General features: G+C 36.2%; 1 long non-coding RNA gene across 2 annotated transcripts in view; it reads right to left on the minus strand.

Moving 5' to 3' along the window:
* The window catches only part of LOC104006625 (uncharacterized), a 645,150-nt gene that overhangs the window by 281,593 nt on the left and 339,148 nt on the right, over positions 1 to 24,409 (minus strand). The window contains exons 1-2 of one of the 2 annotated variants that reach the window (XR_010157401.1): positions 22,872 to 23,066; positions 11,512 to 11,613 (exon numbers count right to left, since the gene is read on the minus strand). This is a non-coding gene — a long non-coding RNA (uncharacterized LOC104006625). Of the gene's footprint in view, positions 1 to 11,511; positions 11,614 to 22,871; positions 23,067 to 24,409 lie in introns of those variants that run through there. The other variant, XR_010157400.1, reaches the window with a different exon arrangement.

Genomic DNA, 24,409 nt, shown 5'->3' on the forward strand with positions numbered 1-24,409 from the left:
ACCACTGCTCAAGGAGATAAGACAGAACACAAACAAATGGAAAAACATTCCATCCTCATGGATAGGAAGAATCATTATTGTGCAAATAGCAATACTGCCCCAAGTAATTTATAGATTCAATGCTATTCCCATCAAACTACAATTGACATTCTTCACAGAATTAGAAAACAATACTTAAAATTTCATATGGAACCAAAAAAGAGCCTGGATGGCCAGACAATCCTAAGCAGAAAGAACATAGCTGGAGGCATCATGCTACCTGACTTCAAACTATACTACAAGGCTACAGTAACCAAAACAGCATGGTACTGGTACCAAAACAGATATATAGACCAATGGAACAGAATAGAGACCTCAGAAATAACACCACACATCTACAACCATCTGATCTTCAACAAATCTGACAAAAGCAAGCAACGGGGAAAGCATTCCTTATTTAATAAATCGTGCTGAGAAAACTGGCTAGCCATAAGCAGAAAATTGAAACTGGACCCCTTCCTTTCACCTTATACAAAAATTAACTCAAGATGGATTAAAGACTTAAGTGCAAAGCCCAAAACCATAAAAACCCTAGAAGAAAACCTAGGCAATATCATTCAGGACATAGGCATGGGCAAAGATTTCATGATGAAAACACCAAAAGCAAATGCAACAAAAGCTAAAATTGACAAATGGGATCTAATTAAAGAGCTTCTGCACAGCAAAAGAAACTATCATCAGAGTGAACAGGCAACCTACAGAATGGGAGAAAATTTTTGCAATCTACACATCTGAAGCACTTTTGTTTACAAGAAAAAACAAACAACCCCATCAAAAAGTGGGCAAAGAATATGAACAGACACTTCTCAAAAGAAGACATTTATGTAGCCAACAAACATATGAAGAAAAGCTCGACATCACTGATCATTAGAGAAATGCTGGTCAAAACCACAATGAGATACCATCTCACACCAGTCAGAATGGCAATTATTAAAATTCAAGAAACAATAGATGCTGGTGAGGCTGTGGGGTATTAGGAACGCTTTACACTGTTGGTGGGAATGTAAATTAGTTTAATCATTGTGGAAGACAGTGTGATGATTCCTCAAGGATCCAGAACCAGAAATACCATTTGACCCAGCAATCCCATTAATGGGCATATACCCAAAGGAATATAATCATTCTATTATAAAGGCGCACACACACATATGTTTATTTCAGCACTATTTACAACAGCAAAGATATGGAACCAACCCAAATGCCCATAAATGATAGACTGGATAAAGAAAGCATGGTACATATACACCATGGAATACTATGCAGCCATAAAAAGGAATGAGATTATGTTCTTTGCAGGGACATGGATAAAGCTGGAAACCATCATCCTCAGCAAACTAACACAGGAACAGAAAACTAAATACCGAATGTTCTCACTCATAAGTGGGAGTTGAACAATGAGAACACATGGACACAGGGAGGGGAGCAATACACACTGGGACCTGTCGGGTGATGGGGGCCAAGGGGAGGGAGAACATCAGGACAAATAGCTAATATATGCAGGGCTTAAAACCTAGATGACAGGTAGATAGATGCAGCAAACCACTATGGCACACATATACCTATGTAACAAACCTGCACGTTCTGCACATGTATCCCAGAACTTAAAGTAAAATGAAAATAAATAAATAAAATAAAATATTACTCATCACTAAAAATTGAACAATTACTAGTACACAAAACAACATGGGTAAATTCTAAAATCATATGCTGAGCAAAAAAATGAGCACATACAAAATGATAACTTTTATATAAATATGTTAAAGATATAAACTAATCTACCAGAAAGAAGTTCGGTGGCTTCCTGGGTGTGGGAGTGGAGTGCGAATTGATACAAAGAGCATAAGAGAATTTTCAAGGTTATGAAAATGTTCTACATCTTTATTATGGTTGTGATTATATGTATAAGTTTGTATACATTTAGCTAAAATATATGTATACATCAGTCAAAACTTAGAACACTATATATTCAAAATGGCTTCATTTCACCGCATGAATTATAGCTCAGTAAAGCAGAGTTTTTAAGAAACAGATGTGTATGACAACAGTATATGTGTGTGTACATATATGTGGGTATAGCTAGCAACCCATAGGCAGCCGCTAGAGGGCCACACCTAGATTTTGTCACTACAAATCACAGAATCACCCCCAAAAATCTCAATTTTACACATCTTGTTCTATGATGAATATCTTCTTTCTTTCCATATCATTCCTTCAATATGTCGATTCCAACAATTTTCAACCTGATAAAGACTTAAATACATTGGCTCAACTACCTTTCCACTGGTTATGATTGTCACCTTCTTTAGGTCCTCATTTCATCCTCAGCCAACTTAGATTCTATAGGCCATTATTATAATAACACCCCAAACACTCTTGCTCCGTCTCTATGTATAACTCATTCAAAAAAAAAAAAAAAAAAAACACTCTACCCCTGGCTAGGACCCACTCTCTGCTAGTCCTTACTTGCACTCATGCTATACAATGTGGCTGGAGAAAAACAGAAAAACACAACTAAGCTCAATCCTCTCACTTTAAAGGTATGACCACTATTTCAAGTGGGCCTGACAATGCTCCTGCACTTCACTAATTCATTAGCACTCTCTCTCTTCAACCCTCTAATGGTTCCACTTTCTTTTCACTCTAAGCTAATGACTTTTCTTCTTGGAAGCAATAAAAAACACCTTTCTGCTGAGCACAGTGTCATGCACCTATAATTCCAGCTACTTAGGAGGCTAAGGCAGGAGGATCATTTGAGACCAGGAGTTTGAGGCCAGTCTGAGAAACATAGTAAGATCTTGCATCTTAAAAATGAAAAGAAAAGGCAACTTTTCTTTCTTTTGTATTCTTATAACAACAAACTACTCAACTGTCTGCCTCCATGCCAAAATACTGTCCTCCTTTGTTACCATATACAAACCTTCTGTATTCCTACCTGATTCTAACTCATCTACTTATGCACTGGACTCAGCAAGCCTACTGAAATAAATTCCAATTAAGAAAATAATTTTTTTCCTTTACCTATCCACCTCCAACTTCAAAGAAGTTGAGTGCCCTATCTTTACTACACTTTTTACAGCCGAATTTTTCTATCTCCCTTTACTTAAAAATATAAAGTATATATTTCTACTTCCTATTTCTTTTGTGGGCTCATTCTTCTCAGGCTTTCTTCCCCATAAATTCTCTGAAATCATTCTCGCCCCAAGGCCACCAGTGACCTCCACATTGCTAAAGCCAACAATCAATTTTTAGTCCTGATCTTCTTTAATCTTTCCATGACACTTGGCATAATTGATCACCTATACCCCTGACTTGACTTCTCCTGACACTTTCTACACTTGGCTTTTGATAGTTATAAACACTCACAGATTTTATTTTACTCACTGATCACTCCCTCTTGCTTATTTTTGCTGGAACCTCCTCCTCTTTTTGGCTTCAAAATATTAGGCCTCAAGTTAAATCTTCACATCTCTTTTATTTTCTGTTAACATATTCTACTAAGTAATTTCATCAAGATACTTGCTTTTAAATGTCGTATCTTTTTTTATTCTCTAATTTTTTCTTTCCTCTTCAATCTGAATCCCTCTTATGAACCAGACATGCTTATTCTCTGCCTGCTTGACATGCTGAGAGAATTTGCCACTACCAAGCCACCACTACAAGAATTGCTAAAAGGAGCTCTAAATCTTGAAACAAATCCTGGAAACACATCAAAACAGAACCTCTTTAAAGCATAAATCTCACAGGACCTATAAAACAAAAATACAATTTAAAAAACAAAAATAGAAAACAAAAAACCAAGGTATATAGGCAACAAATAGCATGATCAATGGAATGTTACCTCACATCTTAATACTAACATTGAATGTAAATGGCCTAAATGCTCTACTTAAAAGATACAGACTTGCAGAATGGATAAGAACTCACCAACAAACTATCTGCTCCCTTCAAGAGACTCACCTAACACGTAAGGACTCGCATAAACTTAAGGTAAAGGGGTGCAAAAAGACATTTCGGGCAAATGGTCACCAAAAGCGAGCAGGAGTAGCTATTCTTACGTCAGACAAAACAAACTTTAAAGAAATGGATGTTAAAAAAGACAAAGAGGGACATTATATAATAATAAAAGGTATTGTCCAGCAGGAAAATGTCACAATCCTAAAAATATATGCACCTAAGACTGGAGCTCCCAAATTTATAAAACAATTACTAATAGACCTAAGAAATGAGATAAACAGCAACACAATAATAGTGGGGGAACCTTACTGCTCCACTGACAGCACTAGACAGGTCATTAAGACAGAAAGTCAACAAAGAAACAATTGATTGAATCTATAGCCTGGAACAAATGGACTTAACAGATATATACAGAACATTCCATCGAACAACAGCAGAATATACATTCTATTGAACAGCACATGGAATTTTCTCCAAGATAGACTATATGGTAGGCCACAAAATGAGCCTCAACAAATTTAAGAAAATGGAAATTATATCAAGCACTCTCTCATACCACAGTGGAATAAAACTGGAAATCAATTCCAAAAGAAACCTTCAAAACCATCTAAATAGATGGTAATTAAACAACCTGCTCCTGAATGATCATTGAATCAAAAATGAAATTAAGATGGATATTAAAAAATTATTCAAACTGAATGATAATAGTGACAAAATGTATCAAAACCTCTGAGACACACCAAAGGCAGTGCTAAGAGGAAAGTTTGTAGCCCTAAACACCTCCATCAAAAAGTCTGAAAGAGCACAAACAGACAATCTAAGGTCACACCTCAAGGAACTAGAGAAACAAGAACAAATTAAACCCGAACCTAGCAGAAAAAAGGAAATAACCAAGATCAGAGCAGAACTAAATGAAATTGAAACAAAAATATACAAAAGATAAATGAAAGAAAAAGCTGGTTCTTTGAAATGATAAATAAAATTAACAGACCATTAGCAAGATTAATCAAGAAAAGAAGAGAGAAAAATCCATACAAGCTCAGTGAGAAACAAAACAAGAGATTTTACAACTGACCCCACAGAAATACAAGAGATCATTCAAGGATACTATAAAAACCTTTATGTGCATAAACTAGAAAACCTAGAAGAGATAAATTCCTGGAAAGATACAACCCTCCTAGCTTAAATCATGAAGAATTAGATACCCTAAACGGACCAATAACAAGCAGCGAGATTGAAATGGTAATTAAAAATTACCAACAAAGAAAGACCAGTACCAGACGGATTCACAGCAGAATTCCACCAGACATTCAAGGAATTGGTACCAATCCTATTGACACTACTCTACAAGATAGAGAAAGAGGGAACCCTCCTTAAATCATTCTATGAAGGCAGTATCATCCTAACACCAAAACTAGGAAAGAAATAATCAAAAAAGAAACCACAGACCAATATCCCTGATGAACATAAACACTGAAATCTTTAACAAAATACTAGCTAACTGAATCCAACAATATATCAGAAAGATAACCCACCATGATCAAGTGGGTTTCATACTAGGGGTGTAGGGATGGTTTAACATATGCAAGTCAATAAATGTGATACACCACATCAACAGAATTAAAAACAAAAATCACATGATTATCTCAATAGATGCAGAAAAAGCATTGCTGGACAAAATCCAGCACTACTTTATGATTAAAACTCTCAGCAAAATCAGCATACAAAGGACATACCTCAATATGATAAAAGCCGTCTATGACAAATTCACAGCCAACATATTACGCAATGGGGAAAAGTTGAAAGTTCCCTCTGAGAACTGGAAGAAGATATGGATGCCCATTCTCACCACTACTCTTCAACACAGTACTGAAAGTCCTAGCCAGAGCAATCAGACAAGTGAAATAAATAAAGGGCATCCAAATCGGTAAAGAGGAAGTCAAACTGTCGCTGTTTGCTGATGCTATAATCGTTTACCTAGCAAATCCTTAAGACTCTTACAGAAAACTCTTAGAACTGATAAAAGAATTCAGCAAAGTTTCCGGATACAAAATTAACGTACACAAATCAGTAGCTTTTCTATACACCAACAGTAACCAAGCTGAGAATCAAATCAAGAACTCAACCCCTTTTACAATAGCTGCAAAAAATAAAATAAAATACTTAGAAGTATACCTAACTGAAGAGGTGAAAGACTTCTACAAGGAAAACTACAAAACACTGCTGAAAGAAATCGTAGATGACACAAACAAATGGAAACACATCCCATGCTCATGGATGGGTAGAATCAATATTGTGAAAATGACCATACTGCCAAAAGCAATCTATAAATTCCATGCAATTCCTGTCAAAATACCACCATCACTTTTCACAGAATTAGAAAAAAGCAATTCTAAAATTCATATGGAACCACAAAAGAGCCCATATAGCCAAAGCAAGACTAAGCAAAAAGAACAAATCTGGAGGCATCACATTACCTGATTTCAAACTACACCATAAGGCCATAGTCATCAAAACAGCATGGTACTGGTATAAGAGATAGGCACATAGGCCAATGGAACAGAATAAAGAACCCAGCAATAAACCCAAATTCTTAAAGCCAACTTATCTTCAATAAAGCAAACAAAAGCATAAAGTGGGGAAAGGACACCCTTTTCCAAAATGGTGCTGGGATAGCCATGTGCATTGGCTAGCCACATGCAGGAGAATGAAACTGGATCCTCATCTCTCACCTTATACAAAAATCAACTCAAGATGGATAAAGGACTTAAATGTAAGACCTAAAACTGTAAAAATTCTAGAAGATAACATTGGAGAAACCCTTCTAGACATTGGCTTAGGCAAGGATTTCATGATCAAGAACCCAAAAACAAATGCAATGAAAACAAAGATGAATTACTGGGACTTAGTTAAACTAAAGAGCTTTTGCATGGCAGAAGGAATAGTCAACACAGTAAAAAGATAACCCACAGAGTGGGAAAAAATCTTCAAAATCTATACATCTGAAAAAGGACTAATATCCAGAATCTACAATGAACTCAAACAAATCAACAAGAAAAAAACAAAAATCCCATCAAAAAGTGGGCTAAGGACATAAATAGATAATTCTCAAAAGAAGATGTACAAATGGCCAACAAACATATGAAAAAATGCTCCACATCACTAACAATCAGGGAAATGCAAATCAAAACCACAATGTGATACCATCTTACTCCTGCAAGAATGGCCATAATCACAAAATCAAAAAACAGTAAATGTTGGTGTGTATGCACTGAACAGGGAACACTGCTACATTGCTGGTGGGAATGTAAACTAGTACAACCACTATGGAAAACAGTGTGGAGATTCCTTAAAGAACTAAAAGTAGAACCACCATTTCATCCAGCAATCCCACTACTGGGTATCTACCCAGAGGAAAACAAGTTATTATACAAAAAGGATACTTGCACATGCATGTTTATAGCACCACAATTCACAATTGCAAAATCATGGAACCAACCCAAATGCCCATCAATCAACGAGTGGATAAAGAAACTGTGGTTTATATATACATATATATATATGATGGAATACTACTCAGCCATAAAAAGGAATGAGTTAATGGCATTCACAGTGACCTGGATGAGATTGGAGACTATTATTCTAAGTGAAGTAACTGTGGAACAGAAAACCAAACATCATATGTTCTCACTCATAAGTGGGAGGTAAGCTATGAGGCTGCAAAGGCCTAAGAATGACACAATAGACTTTGGGGACTCAGGGGGAAAGGGCGGGAAGGGAATGAGGGATAAAAGACTACAAATACTGTGCATTATACATTGCTCACAAATCACTAGTAAAGAACTTACTAATGTAACCAAACATCACCTCTTCCCCAATAAACTATTGAAATACAAAGTAATAAAAATAAAATAGCATCATGAACACCCCCTCCTCATGTTCCTTTCCCCACACCCTGTTGTACTTCTTTTTATAGAATTTCTCACTATGTGATTTTTTTACCTATATATACAAAAATACCTCTTTATTGTCTGATTCTCTTCCTGTATTATTTGCTCCTTGAGGTCAAAGACCTCATAGCCTTATTTCACTAATATATTCCCAACACCCAGTACCCGGCACAAGGCAGGAAAGCAGTAACATTTATTAAAGAAACTGAATGACTAAATAAATAAGCCAATGAATGAATTAATGATAGCATGGAAGATTATTCAACAAAATGTTTTATGGATATAACCAGCTGATGAGATCATGGATAATAACATTCTTCTATGTACATTTTTCTACTTATGCTTAATATCACTTGCAATATCTACACATACATGCATATTCTTTAGAATAAAAGAATATTTTCAATGTTTTGTTTATATATTTGAGGGTTTAAAACAACTTAAGAGCAACATTAGGATAATATTACTTCAAAGAAGCTTGTGAAGGAGGTCTTGGGCAGAGAAATCCCACTGAAAAATTACCTTAAATGTTCACTGCAGTGAGATAAAAGCTTTAGATACCAGAAAAATGAAGAGTGTAAATAATTAACTATTAGGAAAATAAATATGTTTGTCTTTTTTTTTTTTTTTTAAACAGAGTTTCGCTCTTGTCACCCACACTGGAGTGCAATGGCGCGATCTCGGCTCACTGCAACATCCACCTCCCTGGTTCAAGTGATTCTCCTGCCTCAGCCTACTAAGTAGCTGGGATTTCAGGTGCCTGCCACCATGCCCAGCTAATTTTTCTATTTTTAGTAGAGATGGGGTTTCAACATTTTGGCCAGCCTGGTCTCGAACTGCTGACCCTGGTGATCCACCGGCCTCAGCCTCCCAACGTGCTGGGATTACAGGCATGAGCCACCATGCCTGGCCAGATATTTGTCTTTTTAAAAAATATATCAAAATGAGAGGTCAAGCTAGTCCTACCCAAAGTTCTTTACATTCTTTAAATTTAGGGGAAGGGGTCCTTCCTGAACATGCTACATAAAACCAGTAATATACCTCCCCAAAAAAGTAGCTCTTCTCCTCCTACCCTTTTACATTCTTTAAATGTAAAGAACCCCAAACCTTAGCATCATGCAATGTACCCTTGTAACAAACCTGCACATATATCCCCTGAATTTAAAATAAAAGTTGAAGTAGATAAATCCACATAAAGAACAAACTTTTTATGGCCTTAATTGCCTGAACCTAAATTTCATTCAGAATTCAGAGTTCTGCGCATGATATAATAAAGGAACATTCAGATGTGATTTCCCCTGCAAAGTATATACAGAGATCCCAAATAGTAAGTTATAGCTCTTCCTCACATGATGCTCACTAATTTACACACAAAGACATTCTGCATGTTCGTGCTATTCTATAATCTTACTCACAAGGGAGATTTCCATTTGGAAAAGAAAAGTAAATTATGAAAATTTTCCTCAGTGTCAGTATATGTAATTTCTATGGTAAATATAAAAATTACAGGATATTTAGTTATAATTCCCACCCAATTTATTCAATAATTAAGTATTGAGTGAGTCTTATATGCTAACAACTATGCTAGATCATGAATTGTCTGAGTATGAAAATAAATGTTAACAGGTTTCTAGCCTTCAAAGACCCATGGCCTTTTTCCCATTAAGAAAAGAACCTAGGTGGGAATTGAACAATGAGAACACATGGACACAGGAAGGGGAACATCACACACCAGGGCCTGTTGTGGGGTGGGGGGAGGGAGGAGGGATAGCATTAGGAGATATACCTAATGTTAAATGAAGAGTTAATGGGTGCAGCACACCAACATGGCACATGTATACATATGTAACAAACCTGCACATTGTGCACATGTACCCTAAAACTTAAAGTACAATAAAAAAAAGAACCATTTGTCTTGAAGTTATGTAATGTAGGAGTTAAACCACAGAAAAGCACAAGCTTTGACATCAGACCAAGTAGATCAAAATTCTAACTCACTCTTTTTCTTTTTCTTTTTCTTTTTTTTTTTTAGAGACAGGTTTCACTCTGTTGCCCAGGCTGGAGTACAGTGATGTGATCATAGCTCCTTGCAGCCTCAAACTCCTGGGCTCAAGCAATCCTTCCACTTCAGCCTCTTGAGTAGCTAGAATTACAGGTGCACACCATGATGCCCACCTAAGTTTTAAATATTTAAAACTTTTTTGTAGATGGAGTCTTATTATGTTCCCCAGGTTACTCTTGAACTCCTGGCCTCAAGCAATCCTGTTGCCTAGGCTTCCCAAAGTGCTGGGATTACAGGTGTGAGTCACCACACCCAGTCCTAACTCACTCTTATAATACATATATGCTATTCTATTGCATGAATGTAGCAGTATTTATCCAACCAGTCCCCTATCGATATAGTATGCATTCAGTGTTTTCTGTAATGAGGTGATATAAGACAGTGTTGCAACAAACACCCCTGCACATAGAGCCTTATGTTCTGATGTGTTTATTTACACAGAAATTAAAAGCAATAGCCTCCAGATTGCTGCAATAGTCTAACTAGTGTGCCTGTTCTGTCCTTGTTCTTTTATCATGCACATAAAAATTAAAACTTAGACGTGTCAGTCTTCTGCCCCAATCCATCAGTGGTCTGTCAGTTCTCTTAGAGCAAAAGACAAAGTCCTTCGATGACCTGTGTCTTTTTGTGAACTGCTCATCTTCACCCTCGGTATCATTTTGACACCATCTCCTACCACTCCCCACCACAGTCGCTTCACTCCAGACACACTGGCCTCAGCACTATTCCCGGAATCCAACACGATGCAAGCCCTCACCTTAGAATTTCTTGCATTTGCTTGTTCCCTCTACTTGGAGCTGTCTTTCCTTAGGTGTCTGCATGCCCCACTCTCTCACATTCTTCAGGTCTCCACTCAAATGTCACCTTCTCAGCGGCGCCCTTCCTGAACATGCTAAATAAAACCAGTAACATACCTCCCCAAAAGAAGTAGCTCTTCTCTTCCTACCTCACCTTATTTTGTTCAAAGCATTAATTACTTTGGATTTACTTGTTTATTTGTTTATTTTCTGTTTCCAGTCCTACTCCAAATAAGAGTACCACCCACAGGGGTAAGGACTTACTTTTTCTACTGCCATATCTCTGGTAGCTAAAATTGTGCCTGGCACATAGTAAGTGCTCACTTGATTTTTATTAAATGAATTGATAAAGGAATTAAAGAGTCTTAAAGCTTGGCTAGATGCTGCCAGATTAATCTCCCCAAAATGTTGCCGCAATCAATATTTTTCTGCAAGATGTAAGCATGATTGTAACCACTTCCCCATACTTTTGCCAACTCTAGACATTATCAATCTTTTTATTATTTATGTATGTACTTATTGTCTAAAGGATAGTTGCAGCTTTTATCAAGTAAATGTGAAACTCTAATGTGTAACCAAACATACGTATTTAATTTACTTCTATATGCTCCCAAGTGACACACTGCAAGAATGCAAACAGAAACAATGCAGATAACTAAAGTTTTGAGCTAGGTTTTTAGCTCCAACAATTAAAATGCAAATCAAATACCTCTTCAAGGAGACCTGTCTAAGGAAGCAATCTCTCAGTTTCAAGGAAGTATCTTTCAGCCAGCACCATCCTTCTGTGAAATAAGCAGCTTCTTTGGCAAGTCTGAAAGAAAGAATGGGGAAAATGAGAGGATCACTCATTATAACTGCCCTCCTGGAGTTCTTTCAAGAATATGCTTCCATGACAGATAAAGGGAATTCAGAGGCTAAGAGGCACTCTGTTAAGATTTACAGGCGGCTCTGGCATAGATCCAGATGCAAGATAAATAACAAATGTGCACGGGAAAAGAAGGATGTGACAGAGTGAGAATATCCTTCATATGACATGAAAGGTAGTGATTCTGGGGATGCAAACTCAGCCTGTTGAATAGTCCTTGAAAATGGCATTTTAAAAGAACATCGAGCAGTTGGAAGACCTATGGGGAAATTGACAGAATCCAGAACTAGACAGTCATGTTGGAGTATTGTGAGGCATGGATTTTCTTTAAAAAAGTCTCAGTGTTAAAAGATAATTTCCATTTGTAGTATAGAAATTACAAAGTCGGGTCATTTTTGGATAATTCTGAGTTAATAAAATGAGAGCATAAACCAAAATTAACACTAAATTCAGTCATTTTTTATTTTCAAGTTATTCTTTTCTCTTATATTTAACAGGGTTTTGGGAAGGAAGACAGGTACCTTTCCAAATTGCAAACTACAGATGTCCTACAAAACCCTGAAATATTCAGGCCTACTTCAGAAATTAGCCAAATTCCCCATTTTGGAGATAAAACTTAAGTTGGAGGTAGAGCCAATAAAAAGATAAAATATTGCCAGACTACAGAAAATTCAGATGATTTCAATGATGTTGCCCACAGATGGCAAATGCAGGGCAGTGGAAGATAATGCCAAAATAATTACCTCTCAAGCCAGAAGCCAAACTAGGGAGTCTACTCTGAGAAATAATCATTCTACTCACTGCTCAGGGAAAGGACATGCACACACACAAATATTAGGAGGAAAATAATCAAATCTATCGAAATAAAGGAAGAGTACTGAGATTAAATTATTCTATCAAAGGAAATGGAAAAAGAGAAAGAATAGTTTAGATATGCCTCTTAAGAATAACATTGTATGAAAGTAATTCAATAATAATAATGTTTGCCTTTTTAAAGCCATATGTGCTAGACCTTGTCTCAAATGCTTTTATAAGTATTTTCTCATTCAACTCAGGATAATGCTGTGAGCTTGATTTTATTATTACTCAGATTTTACTGGGGGATAAAGAAGTTAAGTTCTCTTTCCAAGGTCACATAACTTGTAAGTGGTGGAGCCAGGATCCACTACTAGACATTTTGACTACAGAGACTACACTCTTCGATATTACACTGTGTATAAGGTCAAATTTTACAGGTAAACAGCTAAAAAGCAGCTTAACTTTCTATCCAAACCCAACTATATAAGCCTGGTACATGACAATGTTACTCTGTTCACCTAAGACTCAAAGACTCATTGATCCAAACATTTAATTGGCACTTACTGCATCACAAATGTCATACGAGGCACTAGGGAGAAGATAATTTCAGCTCAGGAAGAGTATATTGTGTAGTGGGTGGCATTAGGCCATTCTTGCATTGCTATAAAGAAATATCTGAGACTAGGTAATCTATAAGAAAGAAGTTTAACTGGCTCACAGTTCTGCAGGCTGTACAGGAAACATAATGCCAGCATCTGCTTCTGAGGAGGCCTCAGGAATCTTTTACTCATGGTGAAAGGCAAGGCAGAAGCAGGAAGTTCACATGGTGAAAGCAGGAGCAAGAGAGAAAGAGTGAGGAAGAGGAGCCACACACTTTTAAATGACAGGCTCTTGCAAGAACTCACTATCATGAAGACAGCATCAAGCCATAAGGGATCTGCCTCCAGGATCCAAACACCTCCCACCAGGCCCCATCTCCAGCATTAGGGATTCCAATTCAACATAAGAATTGGGTGGGGACAAAAATCCAAACTATATCAGTAGAGAATAAGATAGATATGTTAACAAATAATCATAATGCAATGCAAGAAATGGCATGCTAGCAGATACATTCATGGGAAGGTGGGAAGAAAGAAAGGGATGAGAAGTAACTGAAAGAAATAAAACAGAATATCCAAAGACATTAAGTTGGCATTCATAAAAAAAATTCAAATATGGAATGCAGACTGTGACAAAAGAACATAACTATTAAAAATGCATGAAAAATGCATGGAACAACTTTGCTGAAGAGTGTGCTCATCTAAGTAACTTTGGAAAGGAGTGAAGACTGTAAGACTAAACACAAAGGAAACCTAACATAAGCACTACACTCTCCTTGATAAAGTTGTTTTCCCTGGGGATATAGTTAACAGTTATTTTAAAACTACATGTGTATATTGTAATTTTACAATAAAGTAAATGGATGATGGATGATGAGAGCAAGATTTCTCACTATTGGAGTGGTAGATAACAGACAAGCAAAGAGACAAGAAAAATCCATGTGGTAATGTTTACAGTTGGGAACATCAGTATGAACTCCTGTCTAGCTTAATACAGATGCAGATGGAAATGTTTAGGGATGTGCTTGTGTGTGTGTTTATGCACAACTTAGCATACACACATGTATTTTCTTGTTCTGTCAACTATAACGGTCTACAAGAGACAATACACTAGTAGCAACACCTAAAGCCCAGATCTTGGTTTCTAATACCTTTCTCCAATAAAGGAACCAAATATCTTTAGAGAAATATCTGATTCTAGGACTGCGGCAGTAAATGTACAAGATGAGTCTGGAGCATGTTATACTCAAGAATAAAAAGAAAGAAATCCACATTGATAGGTATATGACAAAATAATGGCACATGAGCTAATTGCAAGAGCTCCTAATGGCCAAAGCAGGAAGAGTAATGATAAAATTATTTTCGATTATAACCTAAAATATAAAATAAATATCCATTAACCCATATTAATATAAATAGCTAATTAAATAAATAGATGAGAGAGAACTAATAAGTTTCTCATGCTGAAGAATTCCAAATAATTTACAAAGATACCCCATTCTCAAGGAGGAGAAATAGAACTCTATAATAGAGAAACCTGACAAACACTACTTCAGCCAGATAATCAAGGTTAATATCAACAGTGGTTGCATATGTTGATTAGTATGTGCCCCTGCTATGACATGATAATAATGACACTTTGCTTCTGTGGTCTCCCTCCCAAATTCCCATAACACCAGTATAATCATAAGCAAATCACAATATAAATCACTACTGAAAAATGTTCTACAAAATGCATGAACAGCATTCCTTCAAAACCATCAAAGTCAATAAAATCAAGCAAAGTCTGAGAAGCTGTCCCAACTAGGAGGAGCCTAAGGAAACAGGGCTATGTGAAATGTGGTATCATAGATAGAATCCTAGAACAGAAAAAAGACATTAGGCAAAAACTAAGAAAATATGAGGAAAATGTGAACTTTAGTTGATAATAATGTGTCAGTGTTGGCTCATTAATTGTAATAAGTGTATCATGCTAATGTAAGATATTAATAATAGGTAAAATCAGGTGTGGGGTATCTATCTGCACAACTTTTGTATAAATCTAAAACTATTTTATATTTAAAAGTTTATTAAAATCAAAGATCCATCACAAAAATTAAAAAGAATTCAAAGAATGTGGAAAAGAAAATTAAATATTTTTACATTTATGAGATTTTATAAAAAGAAAAATAGCATTCGTTGAATATGTACCTCCAAATATTAAGAAAGTAAGTACCCTAGAAACATATATACATGAGAAAGATGAACATTAATCCTCAATATACAAAAAATTCAAAGAATAGAGCAACTTTTTAGCAAATTCTGAGAGGTAGAACTTCTGGGGAAAAAAAAAAGGCTTAAGCAAAGAGTTGCGGGATAAACTAATCTGAACTTCCTGAAGTGGATAGAATTTGTATTACTGAAGGATAAGATTGTCTCCTTGAATGGCTCTCTCTCTGTCAATTTCTAGAAGTCTCTTTCTTATTTTTGTTATCAAAACATTAAAAAAGATGAGCCTGAAATGAACTACCAACAACTGAATTAACTATGGTCAATTTTCACAGTAGTTGAACATAATAGGATCATGGAATCTTAGAGCAGGTAAAATCACCAGGGTCAACCCCTCATTGTGAGGAAACTGAGACCCAGAGAGATAAGGTGTCTTGTCCTACAAAATAGGTATAACTGGTGACTCATTTGACACTAGAGCCAAGTTTTCTTTAACTGCAGGACCATGCTTTTACCCATGTATGACACCAGTGATGGAAAATAACTGCTACATGTTACTTCTTGCAGCCATTCCTTAATTCCTTACCTTTCTCTCTTTCTCTCTCTCTCCAATGTTTGTCTATCACAATACATTTTCTAACAGAGCAGATAGAGAGGTTAAAATGCCCTCTACCCTATGCATCCCATACTCTAGATAATGAATAAACTTATATTCCATCCTCAAAGACAAAATGTTGTACTAGTATAAAGCAGCTATGCCCTAAAGTGACAAGTTAATCCTGGAACCAAAGCACACCACCTCACACCAACATGCTTCAGACCATAATAAACTCAGAAACTTCATTAAACTAATGTTTGCTTATTAAGCTGGAACCAATTAAAAGTAATCAGACAAAAAAGAGTGATCCATTTCTTCTAATACATTAATTCAATTTGGATGAAAATAAGCTATACCTCGAATTAATCACTTCAATTGGAGTTGGTTAAAATGGCTAGGTTTTCTAGCCCATCAATTTTAAAACTAAAATGAAGAAAAACACAAAAGCAGTTTAATTTCAATAAAAGTACAGCTTTGAACCTCAAAATAATCAGATATTGAGCAGATGCAGCTATTTTTCCAACTTATATTCTGATTAGTTTTCTCTGGTCTAAAACTGATAACGCACCCTATACACTTGCAAATTTAGTAATTATCTGTAAAAATCTTTTTCTTTAAATAGCTTGGGAGTTGTCTGCTGGGACTAAAAATATATGCAACAGATACAGAAATGTTTAAAAGTGAAAATTTTGCCTGTCTGAAATGTACTTAGAAATATGAAAAATCTGTGCTTAAATAAGTTGCTTCAAAATTGCCTCATTTCAAATTTATTAAACTTTCAAAATCTCAAAGACAAAAGAAAAATGTCAGCAGTTGATGGTAAGCAAGCATAAACTTTATATTATTATAATGTTTCACAAACCACAAAATTTGAATTTCAGAGCAGAAAAAAATCTTTGCAACCACCTAACCCCAATTTTCACATTTGTGCAACGTATCCACAGAGTTTAAGTAATTTTCTACAAGGCACACAAGTAGTTGGGATTAGATCCCAAGGGTTTTGCCTGTTGGTGCAACGCTTGCCACCTTTCTCATAATAACATGCAGCCCCCTCAGTTTCTTGTCTTCATAGATGAGTGGCTGCCATTCCTTATATAGTATGAAACCTTCATTCTCGTATTCTCATGTGTGTTTTCTTGGTTTCACTTCACCCTAAAAGTCAACACTATTTACTTTGGGATCTTTATTTCTTCAAGGAGAAAAATACGTGACTATTTGCTCTATAGCTTGAATCAATAGGTCTAAAATATAGTAAACCTTTTTCTTTTCCTCTCAGAATCAGGTGACAGTAAGTAAAGTATATTTTGCAGACACAGGATAAACAAAAGAAAATATGACAGTGAATGCTAATTAAAAAATAATCATGTTAAGTACAGTGCCCTCGATGACAACACATTTGGCTTGGTGGTTAATTCTAGGTGCCAGAGTGAGACTTTTTGACTTCAAAGCCTTCTTCTTCCACTGTTCAGCTGTGTGACCGGAAGTCACACCCTATTTTTATAGTTCAAAATAGATAGGTAGATAACATAGAAAGAGATAGAGTCATAAAATCAGAGCAAGGAAGTTCAGTAAAGTCCCTGGTGTTTCCCACAAGGACTGCCTTAATGCTTCTTTTAGAAATACCAAATAACAAATTATTTCATTATCTTTTATCGCTCTCGGCTTTACCAAACATTTTCGGCTTGCCTATTATGCAAGCCAGGGCTACTAACACAGTTCCTTAATATTTCTAAGTCCCAGGTCTCCTCATCTATAATGCTTACTCACAGAATTTAATGAGACAGTAAATAGTCTGCTGTAAGTTGTCTGTTGAGATTTGGAAGCCTTTTCACCCTTTTCTGTACTTTCCCTTTTACAGCAAAGACTAGAAGCTTAAGAGCTGGATTTCCCAGGCTCCTTTACGGACAGGATTCTGGATAAAGATTAGGTTCTACCAATTTTGGTGAGTTTGTAAGACAGAAGGTGGCCGAAGCATATTTCTCTTCCTCTGGCAGTGACAAGCAGTCGTTTGACCTTCTCTCCTTGAGTCACCTTCCTTGATGCTACACATTTTATAAATTTTCTCAACATGAGAAAAAGCAGCAATTTCCTGATCCTCTAAAAATCTACAGCAAATAGAAAACAAGTGACAGCCTTTCCTGACCTTCACTCTTGGAGACCATCCAGTGGTTTTCTAAGCACCAAATCCCCTGTATTAAATTCCTTTCTTCTCAAAATAGTTAGGGTGGTATCTGTTTCCTGACTGACCTCACTGATAAACACATAATGTATCCATCACAGCACCTTGCTCTCATAGGCACTCAATAAAGGATTGCTTGAAAACAGCAGCAGGAGTAGCAACGGCAACAGTATTAGTAGAGGCAGTAAACTCAGTCTCCACTTTCTCTAACAAAACAAGAATAGCGGACTATCCAAATTAGGGAAAATTCTGGATTATGGCTCTCATAAGAGAAATATTACATTAGTATTTAGAATTAGATACAGTAGTTTAATTCAGCTATCATGTTATTTTTTAGAACTATGTTTGGGTTTGCAAGTATTGTTTGTGCATTTTATGTTCATGTGATTTGGAGAAATGATTTTTAAGCAAAAAAAAAAAAACAGCATATCTGTGTTCAAATCTCACTCAGCCACTTACTAACTGTGATTTAGCACAAGTCAACTTTCTATGCATTGTTTTCCAACACAAAATAAAATAGCTGAAACAAATGCTCATAGAGGGTCTGCTCAGCTGTTTAATGCTGTGCTTTTAGAACTAAGTATGTGAAGGCTTTTAAGGTCCTTGAAAACTAATGCCGGAAGTGATTTAAATATTCCCCTGAAACCATATGTATGTGATTAATTTTCCTAAGGAAGAAAACATTTGCATATCAAAAGGTATTTTTCATTTTAATATAGCCTAGCTCCTGTCCCAATTACCATCAAATTTTTATTAATAAAATAATGTTGTCTCATTTCAACCAATTTACAGTCAAGAGAAAAGAGACAGACCTGAAAAGTATCCATTTATTCCATTCATTCCAAGGATATCTCAGAGGGCAATAATATACTGGTCTTTTCAATCATCCAAAACCATACAAACAGTAGCTTCTGGCAAAAAATAAAATAAAATAAATATATTTATAAGGCGGGGACAGATAGAGAGAGAGGGACACAAAGACACAGAGAGAGAGAGATGAAGAAAAAGACAGAGAAAAAGACAGAGGGAGGTAATATGAAAATATTTTGAAAAGTGCAAAGCACTGAATGAATGTAAATATAAGAGGCTTCAACCACCTATCTGAAGAAATCACCAATCAATGAAATCCATTTCTTTATTCTGCTAGAAAATTTAAGTTCTCTAACTCAGTCCAGCATATATTGATTAGAGCATAAATTCTGGGTAAGAGCAGACATGGAGTTGAATTTCAGATTCAGTAATTACTAGCTGTTTGATTGTAAACAATTTAATTTTCATGAGCTTCAGCTTCATATTAGTAAAAGGAAAACAATAATAGTAATCGCATAGAATTGTTTGAATTAACTAACAAGATTCATGTACAAACATGGATAACACCTATTAAGGTATTTACTATATAGCAAATGCTCCTTACATGTTAGTTACTCACAGAAATCACTCCTCCAACCAACCTGCTGTTTCATTTCATGAACTATCTTTTGCTATCCCACTGGTATCTTTTTTTTGGCAATTTTATTATTATAAGCCTAGCTCTAAAGGATTAAACTGATTTCAGTTTTCACCACTCTGGACCTGTGAAGAGATGCTAGAAGGAAAAAAAACTGAATTCAGAAAGTAAATTCAACTCATTAAGTTGAAACCAAAATAGAATTATAAAGGAAAACTTTGGTTTTGGTTTCAGTTGGTGATTAGGAATACTCTATTCTGTCACAACTCAATCTTTTCATCTATTTTTGTCTTCAGCAGGTTCTGGGCCATCCAGTTCTAATCTCCTTTGTAAGAACGTACTTTCAGCTGGAAAAATACCAACATGTGAACTGCTCAGATTACCTTTAGTGACACACAGAATTTCTCAAATCTAAAGGAAAGGGTCAAAAGATGCAAATCCAAGGGGCCTTGGAAAAATATTTTTAATATACCAATAAATTGGTGCTTTGTCAGTCAGATTTCTCCAAATGTGGTCCATGGCCCATCGTGGGCTGCCACAATCTCCACGGTGGGCCATGGTCTTTTCCAACTCAACGGAGTTGGAACAAATATTTACTAAGCATAGTATGTGCCAGAAACTATTCGATACTCAAGATACAGTGATAAATAAAACAGAAAAAGTCCTTGATCTATTGGACTTATATTCTAGTATCTAGAGACAGACACATAAAAATTAATAAGTAATATATTATCTGGCAAATGATACAAGTGCCTTAGAGAAAAATAAACAGGAAAGGGGAATAGAAATACCATGGTAGGAAGAGAGGCTCAATTTTAAATAGTGTGTTCAGTGGAAGCTTCAGCAAGATGATAACATTTGAGAAAAGACCTAAAACAGATGAGTAGCAAGTATTTTGCATATCTGGGGAAAGAGTATGGTAGGCAGAAAGAGGATCAAGGCAAAAACATTGGGGTGAAAAAGTACATGCAGGCCATGTGGCCAATCTTTTCTTATTAAACTATCTTTTACATTGAATGAGCCATGGGATATGTCAACCTTCCCAAAATGAACTCCTTTCAAAAACCTGGAAAATCTTCAGATGTACTTTTGTAAGACAAGCCCTGGACAGTGGACACCCAGGAAAATTATTCAGAATGACAATATGATGCAATTTTTTAAGTCTAAATGAATATCACATCCAGCTATTGTGGTCACTGCTACTTAAATGTAGAAAATAGAACCCCTCTGAGTAAAGACTAAAGAATAGCAATCATGCAATATGGCACTCATTCAACAGTTAGTGAAATATTTAATAAGCATGCACTATGTTTCATGTATTATTTTTGTATTATCAAAAATACAAATAAGAAGATTGCATTTACTAGCATCTTGGTCTTGGCTACATAACAAGGACATGTACACATAGTCATGTGATAAAACAATTCAAGCACATGGAATCAACCTTCCACATTGCCAAGCACCATCACCAACATTCTGGAGAAAATTTTCTTTGGAGTCTTACACTACAGATATGGTCATCTCCATTCACAAACAATCAGGAGATTACCTATTTAATATTATTCACAAGTACTAGATAGCATCAATTCTGAAAATAGATACAGACAGATTAGATTATTCTTTTTTAACGGAGGTGAATTTCCCATGAAGCAAAGCAAGAAATAAAGAGGTATTTTGCAGGAAAAAATTTCCAATTATTCTTTGGCTGGACACTTCTTTGGATTTTGTGGATGAGGAAAAGAGAATACACAATTCCCCCTGATTATCTGTTCCTATAATGAACATCTGTTGCATTTGCCCAAAATCCATTCTCCCTTTCTCTTGGAGAATCATCCCCTCCTCCTTTCTGAGTCAGACCATTATGATTGAGAATTACAGCTCCAGGGGTGAGCAAGTGATCCAAACTAAGACACAGTACTCCTTGTCCCCTTGCAGGGCCAGCTTCATTGGGGAATGTGTGAGCCATGTAAATATATAGGACCCTGTAGTCGGAAGGGTCTCACAATTGGCTTAATGCGTTACAGCCTCTGTCTCAAAATAGGTAATAATTTTGTTTCTGAACTTGTGTTTTTTAAGTAAAATCCAATGAGACAATAAGGTTTCCATGTGAGCAGAGTAAATATGCACAATGTCCATCACTCCATGCTACCCCATTCACTCATAACATTTGCATGTAGCATTCACATGGCCCCATGAATACAGAATTTCAGTACATTAGAGTTCAGTGATATTCAAAGCAAGAAGGTATCATTTGCATCTAAAACTGAATAATTGAGGGCCCTGAAAGCCACATTTTTCTTTTGAGCCAGAATTTCCTTCAATAGGAAAAGAAGGCAATTGCATTCTAAGAAACACGGGTGACCAGAGAACCCTATCATATTCATTTTTTCCAGTGTAACATTCCTGTATTAGGCAACCACTTAGCTGATAATGACGACATTCTAGAAGGAAAGGAAAAAACGGGGCAACTCAGAGTTCCTTTTTCTTTTGGTCCTTCCTTACTCATCAATGAGTGGGACCTAGAGAATATTGGCAGAATGAGGACATATCAAGAAGTGAAGTTAGTATGATGCAGCATCTCTACATTTCTGGTAAGAACAAAATCCATATGCATGAGAAAGTTTATACAACATAAATTTTGTAATTTTGACAAATTTGTATATGAATTAAATGTCATTTAAAACTGGCATTGCATATATAAAGACAAATGGTAAGGTCTATGCTAATCATTTAAAATTTAAATTTTCTTTACTTAGAATGACATTAAACAGCAAATAAAAAGCACCACGACAAGTTGAATGTGAGCATGGAAGAAAGAAACTTCATATTTAATCACCTTTAACAGCACTCTTTTCTTACTTTTTGAACAAGAAACTTCACACTTTCATTACTCACTAAGCCCCACAAATTGTGTAGCTAGGCCTTCTTCCTGGCCACCGCAATTGGTTCAGAATGGGGCATATGAATTAATCAAGGCCAATGAGAGTTAAGATCATGGAGTTTTTGGGGTTTTGCCTTTTTATTAAAAAAAAAAAAAAAAAAAACTTTTATTTTGGTTTTCTTTCCCCTGGAGCAAAGAAATATAGAATGTCTCTTTCCACTGAAAGCGATTAGGAATACAACCCTGGAGCTCCTAATGGTCATCTTACTGCTGAATAATGAAAATGCCAGAGAAAAAAAATGACCCCAGAGGTAGAAAAAGATTCCTCACAGTATCATCTGAGCATCTGAGCCCAGCCATGCCTGCTCCTCCTATGTTTCTATTTTGTTCGGACTAGTTGAGATCAATTCCCCTTTTGCTCAAGCTAGTTGGAACCAAGTTTCTATTATTTACAATCAAAATATTCTTGCTATTAGTATTCCCTTGCCACATACCTTTGATGTGCTCCTGCTCCTTTGCCTGTGGAATAAAGGCAGTCCTTATGAATTTAGCATTTACTCCAGGCTCCTACCCGACTTTCCACTTTTTCCTTCCATTATGCAAGCCGCACACTTGTGTTCTGGCTGGCCACCCCCCTCTGCTCCTGGTTGTGCCTTCCTACTTGTGCTTTACTTTTACTATTTCCGCCTACACCTAGAGACCATGTGACCTCACTTACTGCCTCATAATGCTGCATCACATCTTTCAATACCCACCTGCAATGTTCTTTCTCTAGAATGATCTCCCTGTTTGTCCTCAAAACCATGTTCTTTCCATTTCTTTAAACATTCTTATTTCAAATATACACTTGTGTAATAATAATTATCTATATCCCTCACTAAATTGTACATATTTCAAAGGTATCTGAATTTTCTACAGTGTCTAGCACAGATACTGGTACATACTTCTTGTTCAATAAGTACTAGTTGAATTGAATTAAGTGGAGGACTGAAAAACAACTGAGAAGAAAATTCAAAACACTCAAGAGGGTAGGAAGAATCAGAAACCTTGATGAACTCCGGCAGTGATCTCTTAAGTAGGCTATTTTGTGTCATTCTTAATGTTATATATGCCTGAGGGAAGACACAATAAATAACATTTTAAAAAACCAGATAATTTATTCCTGCTTAATGCTTAGGATAAAATGGACAGTTCAGTTCATCAAGGGGACAAACTCTACCAGCTTCGGCTCTGAGTCTCTCAAGTAGCAGTTATCATCTTTTAGGCCAAAAGTAGCACTTCGAAATAGAAAGTCTCATATCATATACTAAACTGTTTTAGGTTCAATAGAAGCATAAATTCAAAAAGGTCAAAGTCATACTTTTTTTTTTTACATTTTTATGGGTACATAGTAGGTATATAATTTTCATCCATCCCTTCCTCCCTTCTACTCCTAAAATACAGAAAGTATTCAATAAACACTAGTTGAAAGTTTTTTCTTGCCTTTTTTTTTTTCAGACGGAGTCTCGCTCTGTCACCCAGGCTGGAGTGCGATGGCGTGATCTCGGCTCACTGCAACCTCCACCTCGAGGGTTCCAGCGATTCTCCTGCCTCAGCCTCCTGAGTAGCTGGGATAACAGGCACCCACCACCTCGCCCAGCTAATTTTTGCAATTTTAGTAGAGACAAGGGTTCACCATGTTGGTAAGGCTGGTCTTGAACTCCTGACCTCAGGTGATCCACCCACCTCGACCTCCCAAAGTGCTGGGATTACAGGCATGAGCCACTGCATCCAGCCTAGTTGAAAGTTTTTAACTGAAAAACTTTTAGTTATTATCAAAATCTCGTCCTGAAATATTTCTTTCATAATTTTTATTTTTGTGCTCTAATGTAAGTGGTACTTTGAAAAATAGAATACAACGTGATTAGTGCCACTAGAATAGTACCCCTGACATTCTGTGATGCTCTAGCTCCTTCTTAGTTTGGGTTTCTCCATAAACAAACTCTGAGACAATGATGTGGGTGCAAGTGGTTTTGCAGGGAGGTGATGCCAG

This window comes from Pan troglodytes, chromosome 4 (assembly GCF_028858775.2).
Source record: "Pan troglodytes isolate AG18354 chromosome 4, NHGRI_mPanTro3-v2.0_pri, whole genome shotgun sequence".
NCBI classification, from domain to species: Eukaryota; Metazoa; Chordata; class Mammalia; order Primates; family Hominidae; genus Pan; species Pan troglodytes.